This window comes from Lutra lutra, chromosome 2 (genome assembly GCF_902655055.1).
Source record: "Lutra lutra chromosome 2, mLutLut1.2, whole genome shotgun sequence".
NCBI classification, from domain to species: Eukaryota; Metazoa; Chordata; class Mammalia; order Carnivora; family Mustelidae; genus Lutra; species Lutra lutra.
Window position 1 is genome coordinate 28,155,296 of NC_062279.1, and position 12,191 is coordinate 28,167,486.

The 12,191-nt window shown below is 41.0% G+C and overlaps 1 protein-coding gene across 2 annotated transcripts in view; it reads left to right on the forward strand.

The window, feature by feature from the left end:
- Positions 1-11,541: 11,541 nt before the first annotated feature.
- The window catches only part of FAT1 (FAT atypical cadherin 1), a 126,582-nt gene continuing 125,932 nt past the window's right edge, over positions 11,542-12,191 (forward strand). Inside the window, exon 1 of one of the 2 annotated variants that reach the window (XM_047716675.1) lies at positions 11,542-11,865. The gene's annotated coding sequence lies outside the window, so the exon portion shown is untranslated. The remainder of the gene's footprint in view (positions 11,866-12,191) is intronic. The other variant, XM_047716690.1, reaches the window with a different exon arrangement.

The following is a 12,191-nucleotide window of genomic DNA, read 5'->3' on the forward strand; positions in this document are numbered from 1 at the left end:
TTACTCAAAGCATGACTTTTAAGATTTTTAGCGTCTAGGAAAGCTTTTTGTGATGGGTCAGACTTTTATCTAGGTAGTCCTATCTCCCTTCTTCTAAGTTATGGCCCATTTCCCTACTACCTACTCTAACAGCCTCTTCTCACTTCAACACATGTGCACAGGGTCATTTTATTTCTCTCCATTTCTAAATTTGAGGTTATACTCATTCTTGTTAACCTTCCATTTCTCCAAATATCTGTCAAAAGGTATTCAACAGACATGCTGATGGCTTTGGGTTACAGATGCTCTCTATGTAGCACTGAATATTATAGCATTTTCCTTTGCTCATTTCATTTTGGTATTACGTATTTTTTTTAAAAGATTTTATTTATTTATTTGACAGACAAAGCTCACAAGTAGGGGGAGAGGCAGGCAGAGAGAGAGGAAGCAGGCTCCCTGCCGAGCAGAGAGCCTGACGCGGGGCTCAATCCCAGGACCCTGAGATCATGACCCGAGCTGAAGGCAGAGGCTTTAACCCACTGAACCACCCAGGTGCCCCGGTATTACGTATTTTTAATAGTAATATATTTTTAAGAAGAGCTTACATAGAATGTTTAAGTTAATAAACTCAGAACAAATATAATCATCTAGGAACTCATTCCTCCATTTCAGGACTGGAATATTCTGTACCAGAATATATCTCCCCATCTCATCCACCAGCCTTCTCTCAAGTAGCCATGAACATTTTTAAAAACAAATATGGTATCTTACACATGTTTTCCTAAGCAACATATTATTTAGCTTTGCTGGATTTTGAACAAATTTTCTGCGATTTCTATTTCTCCCTCCGTACGCCTTAAAAATCATTCATGTTATTACAATAAATATTGTTACATGTAACAATAGCACATTCATTTTTCCCTGTGAACATGCTGCAAATTATTTTTTCATTAGCATGTTGCATACTCTTGTTGTGTGTACGGTTTCCAGTTTTGTTTTTTTTTTTTTAAAGATTTTATTTATTTATTTGACAGACAGAGATGACAGGCAGGCAGAGAGGCAGGCAGAGAGAGGAAGGGAAGCAGGCTCCCTGCTGAGCAGAGAGCCTGATGTGGGGCTCGATCCCAGGACCCTGAGATCATGACCTGAGCCGAAGGCAGAGGCTTTAATCCGCTGAGCCACCCAGGCGCCCCCGGTTTCCAGTTTTTTGTCAGGATGAAAAAAACTGTTATAAATTTTGGGGTCACCTGGCAGGCTTATTTGATGGACCCTTTGACTCTTGATCTCAGGGTTGTGAGTTTGAGCCTCATGTGGGGTGTAGAGATTGTTTAAATATGAAATCTTTAAAAAAAAAAACTGAAATTTTTCCTATACGTATCTCTTGGGTGTGTGTTTTAGAGTGCCTTTGGGGTGTGTTAAACCTAGTGGTGGAATAGCTTAATTAGGAGGATATGTATAGATTCATCTTCACAAGGCAAGACCCAGTTGTTCTGCAACATACAGGCACCAATTTAGAATCCTACCAGTATCATACCAGAGTTCCTATTGAACCATAGCTTCATCACCTTGGATACGATCAGACGTCTTAATTTTTGCCGATATGGTTTGTCTATAAAGGTATTACACTGAGGACTTAACTTATATTTCTCTAATAACAAATGCAAGTTTCTCTTCTTATGCACCGTATTCGTTTCTGAGGGCTGTCTTTTACAAATTACCATTACTGGGTGACTTGAAACAACAAAAATGTATTCTCCCATGGTTCTGGAGGCCAGAAGTCCAAAATCAAGGTGTCGGTCGATTTGTGCTCCTTCTGATGACTCTCAGGAAGGATTCTTCTTTGCACGTTCCAGTTTCTGGTAGCACCAGGCATTCCTTGGTTTGTGGCTGCATGGACCCAATCTCTGCATTTGCCTTCCTGTGGTATTTAGCTCCATGTGTCTCTCACCTGAATGTCTTATAAATCCACTGGCCACTGGATTTAGGCTCACCTGAATAATCAAGGATGATTGAAAGGATCAAGATTCTTAATTTTATTATATCGGCAAAGACTGTTTTTCCAAAAAGGTCACATTCACAGGTTTTAGGGATTAGGACTTTTTTTTTTTTTTTAAGATTTTAGTTATTTATTTGACACAGAGAGAGAGTTCACAAGTAGGCAGAGAGGCAGGGGGAAGAGCCCGATGTGGGGCTTGATCCCAGGACCCTGAGATCATGACCTGAGCTGAAGGCAGAGGCTTAACCCACTGAGCCATCCAGGCACACCAGACACGGAAAGATATTTTGCAAGCCACAATTTACCCTCTACCTGTATAATCATTATTCATGGCTTCTTCCAAATTACAGGTTTGTGATCTTCCCCATTATTCTATTGAATCTATTCTATTTTTCTATTGAGTCTTTTTGTTTTTGATTTGTAGGACTTCTTTATAGTAAAAATGCTAATTTTTTTGTTAATTATATTTATTTAATGAATATCATTCCAACCCGTGGATTGCATTTACACTTTTTAAAATGATGTCTTTGGGGGGCACCTCAGTGACTCAGTTGGTTGAGCATCTGACTTCAACTCAGGTCATGATCTCCCGGTCTTGGGATAGAGCCACATGTGGGGTTCCCCGCTCAGCAGGAAGTCTGCTTGTCCCTCTCCTTCTTGCCCTCCCCCATTCATGCCCTCCCCAAATAAATCAATAAAATCCTTAAAAATAAATAAGTAGATAATAAAATTATGTCTTTTGGGGTGCCTGGGTGGTGTAGTCAGTTAAGCATCAGACTCGTGGTTCTGGCTCAGGTTATGATCTCAGGGTCATGAGATTAAGCCCAGAGTTGGGCTTTGTGCTCTGCATGGAGTCTGCTTGAGATTTTCTCTCCCTATCCTTGTGTCCCTCTCTCTCTAAAGTAAATACATAAATTTAAATAAATAGATAAATAAATAAAGTGGTGTCTTTTGATAAACAGAGGTTCTTAATTTTTATGAATTGAATTTTTCAATCTTTTCTTTCATGGTTAGAACATCATCTGTCTTATCTAGTAAATCCTTCCATAGTCCCAAATAATTTTTTTTTCTTATATTTTCTTCTAAATATTTTTAGTTGGCCTTAGAGCCTTACATTTTTAATTCACCAAGGGAAAACTTTTGTGCATAGTTTGAGCTAAGATTCTAATTTTACTTTTCTCCATGGAGGGGGATAACCACTCACCTTTATCCTGTCTCAGTGTCAGGAGTAGCAGTGGACTGTAAGCTTGAGGCTATAAGGCATGATCTGACATGAGAAGGGATTTTATGTTAAGGATACAGTCAACATTTAAATGACATCAGCTTTATTACAGAGCACAATTCAACATATGTCATTTAGAAAGAATAGAAAATCCAGATGAACATTCCTGACCTACTAACAACATTACATGCATGGCGTCCTACAAGCCTCAAATAATACGATCTTGTATACACTTAAGTCTATCTCTCGTTAGATTTAACTATCATTGCAAGTAACTTACAGTAGTTGTTTTGGCATTTGGAGTCTCATAATTACCAAACGACCTCACTAAATAAAGTGGTGCCAAGAAACACTCAGGTCGTTAACCCTTCCTCACCCATCAGGTGGATGAATCAGCAGTGCCCTGTGTAGTTAAAGTAACAGTGGGCCCATTTGGTTCATTGCATGCCTTTTCAATCAACCACGCAAATTAGCCAGTTGTGTGAGCCAGTCCATTGAATCGATACTTTCATGTTTAATAAATTGCATACATACACACAAAGGGAAATCTATCTGACGTCTCAAAAAACCCAGTTTTACAAAATGCATTATTTTCTTTTCCTGCAAGGAAGGAAATATTACTTAAACTCAACCCATAATTTCTGAACTTCATAAAAACACAAGTCTTTCTTTAGAAAGTCATAACTGGTAAAGATAGTATGCTTGTGATTTTTATATACTGGGTTCTTTTTGACTCTTTTTTAGAATAGTCATTTGTTGCTGGGGCACCTGGGTGGCTCAGTGGGTTAAAGCCTCTGCCTTCGGCTCAGATCATGATCCCAGGGTCCTGGGATTGAGCCCCGCATTGGGCTCTCTGCTCAGCAGGGAGCCTGCTTCCTCCTCTCTCTCTCTCTGCCTACTTATGATCTCTGTCTGTCTAACAAATAAATAAATAAAATCTCAAAAAAAAAAAAAAAAGAACAGTCATTTGTTGGATTAGAAACCTCTAGACCTGTTCTGTCCAAAATGGTAGCCATTAGCCAGCTATGACTATTTAAATTTAAATGATTCAAAGTAAATAAAATAAAAAATCCAATCCCTCATTTTGCACTAGCCATATGTCAAGTACTGAGCACATACAGAACGGCAGAGATTGAACATTCCTACCTGCACATAAAGTTCTTTTGGATAGTGGTGTTCTAGACATGTTCTCCCACTGTATTTGTATGGCTCTAACATTCACGTATACTTTAAGGTTTTCTCATCCATGATAATACTGAGAACTCACTGTGTTATTGGTAGGAAGCCGTTTTTCCAAATTTCTTTACCCATTGCTGAGCAACAAAGTCCCCCTAACACAGCACTTTAAAATAACAAACATTTATTATCTCACATAGTTTCTGTGGAGTAGGAGTCTGGGAGCAGCTTCATTGGGTGATCTAGCTCAGGGTCAGTCACGAGTCTGCAATCAAGCTATCTCCAGGGGCTGCACACCTCTGAAGGTTTGACTGGGGCTGGTGGATCAACCTCAGCTTTGGCGTTCCAAGTTGGTTGGTTCCAGGTTGGTTGGAATCGTGGTTGTTGGAAGAAGCCTTCAGTTCTTCACTATGGGGGTTTGGAGCTTGCCCCAGAGCAAATAATGAAAAAGAGAGACAAAGAGAACTCATTGTCTTTTATAACCTAATCTCAGAGGTGACATACCATCACGAAAGCTTTCTCTATGGTCACAGACCCTGGTTGGTAAGATGTGGGAGGAGATTACACGCACAAAAAAGTGAAAGTCAGAATGGAGATCGTGGGGGCCCATCTTGTAGTCCAGCAAATCACATGGCTATTTATGAAGCTCAGTATCTTGCCAGTAAATGTTAGAGGCAAAATTCTCCCTTATATCCTTTGACTTTTAACTCCTTTCTTCTCTAGTACTTTGCTTTCATACGTTTAGGCACTATCTCAACCTCTTCGAACAGTCTGGGATTTTTATAAACCAGTGACACAGACTAATAATGTTAACCTGCAAACATTACAGCTGAGATTCAGAAGGTCTTAGAGGCTCGATTACTAACAGTTGTTCCTCTCTTTTCTTTGCTTGATTCAGGAAAAATGATTACAGGAGAGTAGAAAGAACAGAAGGAGCCTGCTACTGACAAAGACTCTCCTGGGCCAAACTCTAGAAGGCTTCTTTAAGCCCTCTAGGCTTTGACGTTGATATCTGTCCTTGTCAGGCCAGCAACACTCAGTTGTAGCAAGAAATCTGTTAAGTTGGCTTAGTCAGAATCCCCCACCTTGGATATGTGATCAAATGTCGTCATCCCCATCTCCTCCCAGGTAATATTGGATCACATCTTGGCTGCCTTCAGCAAGAATCCTGCCCCATTCATTTGGCCAGATTCCTCTCTCACTCCCCTTACCTTACATAGATTGCTTTGTTATTTTCTACTTACAGAGAAGAGAAGAGGCTTTTTTACACATTGCTGCTTAGGAAAGGGGCAGAGGCAGACTATCTCCTTTCCTACACATATAAAACAATAAAGCTGATTTAAAGATCACCGTATCTTCAACTATAGCACATGTTAATTAAAAAAAATTCTTTTTTAAAATGATTCCATTTCAATAAAAGACAAAGTGTGGACAGAGTGGGCCATGGTAAATATAAACTGATTTCACTTTTGGGCTTGGCTTTGGGGTATTGGCAATCAGAGGAACAAATAGATACAAATTCCAAATGTCATGGATTTACTGCTAGTGGGCAATACAGCTGACTGTTTTATCCTCTGATAATTATTTGAGATCCTAGTTTGGTTAACATTCACTGTAGATTCTAAGAAATTACTTCTGGGTGTTCATTACCAAGATATTGGGAAATATGCTAAAAAGATTTTGGCACTTGCAAGGAGATAACAGTAGGAATGAAGGAAAAACTTTTAGTTGAATAGATAAAATTTCATATCCTTATATTAATCTTCCTCATGGTAGAAAAACGGACAGTGTGCAAGATTGAATCATTTTGTATCTAAAAGCTTCTTTCTCACCATTAAGGAAAAATCTCCAGATGTCCTTCCATCTTGTCATTAGAGTCAGGCTGAATTCTTATTGATCAATGAGTTGGGGAGGAACATCCACTTATTTTTTCCAAACAATTCCTACTATATTTTAAAGAGGATTATCTAGCTGTGGGAGATGATGTCGGGTGCAAGCACTCCAAATCCTGACACAATCCAGATTAAATAAGATGGAAATTTATGATCTCCCATTAAAGAACTCTTGAGTTAAGATGGCCTTCAAAGATGGTTGATTCAATGTCATTGAGAATTTTATTTGCCTTCCCTGGTTTAGGTCTCATTCTCAGCAAGTGGGATAATTATAATAGTCCCAGGCATGAATTTCTAATCTGACATTGTCCAAAGAAAGACATAATGTCTCTTATGGATCTTTCTTATGAAGAAAGCCTCCGGCAAACTTTCTCTAATATCTCATTGGCTGTGGTTGGTCCACATACCCATGACCAACGCTACAGAACTACCCCTTGGGCTTAGATAGATCATTTTTTAGAGAAAGGATTTTGGGGGACTATTACAATTCCCATTTCCCAAATGGGATTCTTTCAGTCTCATATTAGCTTTTATGACCAAAAAAATTCTCTCAGGAAAAGGTGATGGGATCATAATTGTCCACAAGTATCTGTAAATGGAATTTCCCACATTGTCATATAGGAAAGTAGAAAAGAAAGAAAGAAAGAAAGGACACACTTGTGGTTGCAGATCAGGAAAAGGAAAAGTGAAGTATAAACTGAAATGCTGATCAGGAAGTCCTGTGAGATAGTCCTTACCAGAATTCATTGAGAACCATTTGTGTGTATTTTTCTGCTGTTCAGACTAAACAAGTTAAGAGTCAGACAATGATTTTGAACCAAAATGTGTTTAAGAGTATGTATATCTATCTAGAAAATAGGAAAGCCAAACAGAGGAGAAGAGAAGAGGCTTTTTCACATTATTGCTTAGGAAAGCCAAGCAAATAATGGGTGTATTACATAGAGATACTCTTAAAGCCCATCAGTGATGCTCTCATTCTGTGATCTCACTTTTATTTTATTATTATTTTTAAAAGGTTTTATTTATTCATTTGAGAAAGATACAGAGAGAGAGAGAGAGAGAGTGCATGAGCACGGGGAGAGGGAGAAGCAGACTCCCTGCTGAGCTGGGAACCCCAGTGGGTCTCCATCCCAGGGCCTGGAGATCACTACAGGAGAAGACATTTAACCATCTGAGCCACCCAGGTGCCCCAAAGGACCCGCTTTTAAACAATTTCTTCTCCATACTCCATGTAGCTGCTACAAAGGAACATCTTCCTCCAGCTGTCATTTGGTAGATTTTTGTGCTTCTCTTAGGATGCTTCTCAAACCGTAACAACCACCTTGGTTCATAAAGGGCTCAAACGAGGTAAAGGGTATAGGAATTAGTGTATTAAATTGATAAAGAGTATTACCTAATCTACCTAAACTTTAGTTTCTCATCTGGAACAAGGTAGTAGGGTATTAATTACTAATACCATGTAGAATTTCCTAAGAATTACAGGAGATGATACATATAAAGAAGTCTTTATGGCTTCATAAAGACTTTATGAAACAGAGTCTGGGGCACAATTGGCTTCAAATCAAGGTTACTTTTTTTTTTTTTAAGATTTTATTTATTTATTTGACAGAGACAGAGAGAGGGCACAAGCAGGCAGAGGGAGAGAGAGAAGCAGGCTCCCCACCAAGCAAGGAGCCCGATGCGGGACTCAATCCCAGGACCCTGGGATCATGACCTGAGCTGAAGGCAGCCGCTTAACCAACTGAGCCACCCAGGCGTCCCAAATCAAGGTTACTTTTTACTACTGGGTCTAGAAAGCCTCATAGCTGGAATGAAGTGACAGGGTGAGAAATTTGAGGAGAATACTGATATTATAGTCATTATCAACACTGTTTATTGGTATCTCACAACTGTCAAGGGAGTCCCCCCCCCCCCCCCCCCCCGCCCCGGTGTTCTTAGAAATGCGCCTTTGTAAAGGAAAGTGAGACTCCCAAATTCAGTAATAACCAAGCATTAGATTTTATGGCAAAGACTAGACCCAAACCAGATCTACTGACCTTGAGTGCAGTGTTCTTTCCCTTACCTTTATGGAGAAAGTGTTTTAACATTTTCTGAAAAGATTCATTGCTTACTGTTCAAAAAGGTAGACTTGGGATCCTTCAGTCACTGAGCTGAGTAAACATCGTAAGAATTCTATTTATCCAGCAAGATCCCTTTCCAAACCACTTGGGGATGTTGATTTTATTTTTGTAGGGACAGAATGTTCACAAACCAGCCTATTCTACTATGTATTTATTCCTAAAATGAAGGTACACTTTTTTTTTAATAGCCATCCCATAAGTGATCTGTAATGTCTCCAAATATTTGCCCAACTGGCCATGGCATCTGGAATTTCACCATTAGAATAAAATTTTGCCATTAAGTTTTAACTTTAAGAAGGCCCTTGATACAAGGCACTTGGAAGGGACTAGGAGTATTAACATATTCACACCCCTAGTTAACCACTACTGATTCTTATCAGATCGAGTAGTTGTCCGTTCTAATGGACCCCTTGGAGAGTACAAGCAGATCCCAGAGGAGAGCTGTATTTGAATGCAAAGAGTAAAATAATTCCAAAGCTGGGGAAGCAGAGAGAGCGGAAGAGGGTGTTACCTCCAGGAAGTTTAGGCCGAAAGGGAGCTCAGGTAGATGGATGTGAGAGCAGGGACAAGAACAGAGAAGTCAGTCAGACTACTTAGAATTATTTAATCCGAGGACTAGACCTAAAAGTGTCTTAGAATTCTTTTCTGCTTTAAGTTTAGTGATTTTCTCTGGTTTTAGTGTTTGGCAATGGAAGCAAACAACTAAAAGTCCATGTTAGGCCGTGTTAATATTTCTTAATCACTAAACATATCTAACTCATTAAAATTCGAGTCCTTTATAATTTCTCATAGCATTTTGTTGGTATTTGATAAATATTTGCAGAATGAGCGAATCCTTCTATAATTCTGGTTGGGGTTTTTTTGTTTGTTTTTGTTTTTGTTTTACTTTGGAAGTGACTCAATATTGGGTCCATGAAAAACTATAATACTTGATGTAGCATTCCAAAAACAATAGCAAAGTCTATAATAATACTGTCCAATAGAATTCTCTATCATGACAAAAATATTCTTTCATTGGCCCTGAACAAAAGGTAGCCACTAGCCACAAGCTGACATCATATACTTGAAATGTAGCTAGTGAGACAAAAATAACTGAATTTTAAATTAATTTAAACAACCACTTGTGGCTTGTGTATCTACTTGTGTATCTACCTAGTAATACCTATGGTATTGGATGGAGCATGCAGGTCTGGAGGTTAAGAGTTTTCTGCCCCTCTCCCTTTGTTTTTAAAAATAGCTATTTTGATTGGTACCATCAATTCTAGATAAGTTCCTTTTGTTTGTGTTTTTTTCTTTTTTAAAAAAATGGAAATACTTTGATTTACCTATGGTGACTCTAAAGATCAAATTGACTGGCACAGCAGCATCATGGGAAAAATGTATGTACCTCATTAATAAGAACTTGTACTATGTGGTCAATTTCTAACTTCAACTATTAACATAAAAGGAGTGAGCCTGTGTACTTGAAATAGTGAAGCCTGAGAAGTGTGTCCTCTGCACTGACAGGCTGGCCTCCCAAACCAGTCTTTCTTTTGATTGCCCTCCCTCCCTCAGGAATCTTGCACCTTCCCTGTGGTCTGCAGAGGCCCCTAAAATCCTTTCCCCCAATTCTCTGTCTCCTAGCTCCTCACTGCCCTCTCCTCTCTTCTAAATCAAAACCTATCTTGAATTACTTGTGATAACTTCCCTTTTACTCTTCCAAATTTTAGAAATGAGAAAGCTGACCCCCTGCAAAGGATAGGAAGGGTAAGAAAAGGGCTACTGACTGACAGCTGGTGTGCTTGCTAGACATTTTAGATGGTGTTCAGTGAAAGTGTTGCCCACATGAATGAATGTTATCTCCCTGGCAAATACATGGCATTCAGTAATTTTTTTTGAATGGATAAATACACGAATGCATTTTTACCGTGTGAAATAAATACGATTCCTTATCACAGATGAGGAAACTGAAATTTAGAGAGGTTACACGACTTCCTCATACACACTACTCCAACATTTAATATTCCTTGTCTGGTAACTGTTTAACTCCTTGCCTTGTTTCCTGTGTCCTCAGGGTTTTGCTCTTTACCCAGCAAGGAGAACGACCAGCTCAACAGACCAGATTTACATCAATGGCTGCAAATGTCCTGATAGAACCCGCTCCCAGCGTCCTCACCCTTTCCAGGGTTCTCTGAATTTTAATGCCAGCCTTCTGTGAACAGTGTCAACTCACAGAAATGGCTCCCTGGGAATTTCACGCTGATCTCTCCTGATTTTATTTTGGTACTTTAGCGGCATTAAAACACACAGACACACACACACTCCACAGTAGATATTTTTCCTGGAGTCTGGACGCCTACATAAAAACGATGCGTTCATTTATAAATTGAGTTTCAGTAGTGTTTGCATTTGTCTTAGTCTACATTACGACTAGACGACTGATTTGTGTCTTGGCCCCTATCACTATGTATGATTTGTAAGACACATTAAAAATTGGCTCCTCCTCCATCTCTTCCCCACACCCCTCGGAACCTTCTACGTTTCGGAGTACCGTGTAAAAACGTAGGCGCGTTTGGAAAGCATTTGAAAATTAAAATATGGCTCTGTGATTTTCAACACAAAGACCACAAACAGCGCTAGAGCACAAGAATTATTTAAAATACATCACATCCAGAAGTTGGAGGGCTACAAAGTACAAGTCGTCCAGGCCAGTCTGCAGAGACTGTGCTTGCTTCCGCCCTGCAAAAACCCGGCAGGCGACACGTCGCGACGAATTTCAGCTGCAGAAGAGGAAGAGCATCACCTGCAGTTCGACGCGTGGGAAAACGCTGCGGGAGGGGGCCTACAAGAAAGAACACCAGAGAGGTGCGCGCCGCGGGGCTCCGGGGCCGCTCAGGTGTTGAGTGCGAGGAACGCCAGTGCTCGGTGGAGCGGGGGAGACGCCGCACGGTGGAGAGGGATACGCGCCTCTGGGTACACAGCTCTGCGGCAGGGCCGCTCCAGCCCCGTGCACGCTCGTAGCTACTGTCGGGGAGGCGGACCCCGCAGGAGAATCCCGTCCGCGCCGCGGGGCGGGGGGCTAGGCGGGGCGCTGACGTCACCTCCCCTCCCCCACCTTCTCCAAGAGGGAGGGAGTGGGGGAAAAGGCAGTGATCCGCCGCAGTTCTCGGCCGCAACTCCTAAACTCGGGCGGCTTGCTGCCTGGACATGTCCTGACAAACTTGGCTTCTCCTCGGCCCTATTCCGTAGCCCTCGCTCACTCTCATTTCGCCTCCTCTTAGTGCTCAACTTTCCACCCAGGACGGGAGCCTCCGGAGATGTGGCCACCTGGGTCCCGGCAGCGCGGGCGGATCGCACTCTCGTTAGGGACATGCTGAAGATCGGAGGGAGGCAAAGTTGGTACTTCAGATACGGCTTTTAACAAATACCCAAATTGCGTGGGGATTACGGAGCTGCCGAGGACTTTAAAGCCAGCACCCAAGGACTCGAGCGGCTGGACTGGTGAGTTCTTCGTTTAGTGTAAGCCTTTTGTATTTAAGTTTAAAACGTAAATGAAATTACGTGGGGGCGTTTGGCCCTGAGCTAGTGCACGGAAGCGTGTGCATCCTTCAGGCTCTCTTCCTAGCGAGCTGCACACCCCTCTGGTTGTAAATGGCTCGGGAATGGAAAGATCACACAGGTTTTGGAATTCATAAAATACATGCATAGCACTGTTCAAAAGAACTTGAAAAGCTATACTGTTTGTGCATTATTTTGAATGTAACTTATTATAGAAATGGTGCCCAGGGAGGGCGCAACTTGGGGCCGCGCTATCTGCAGTGGCGCAG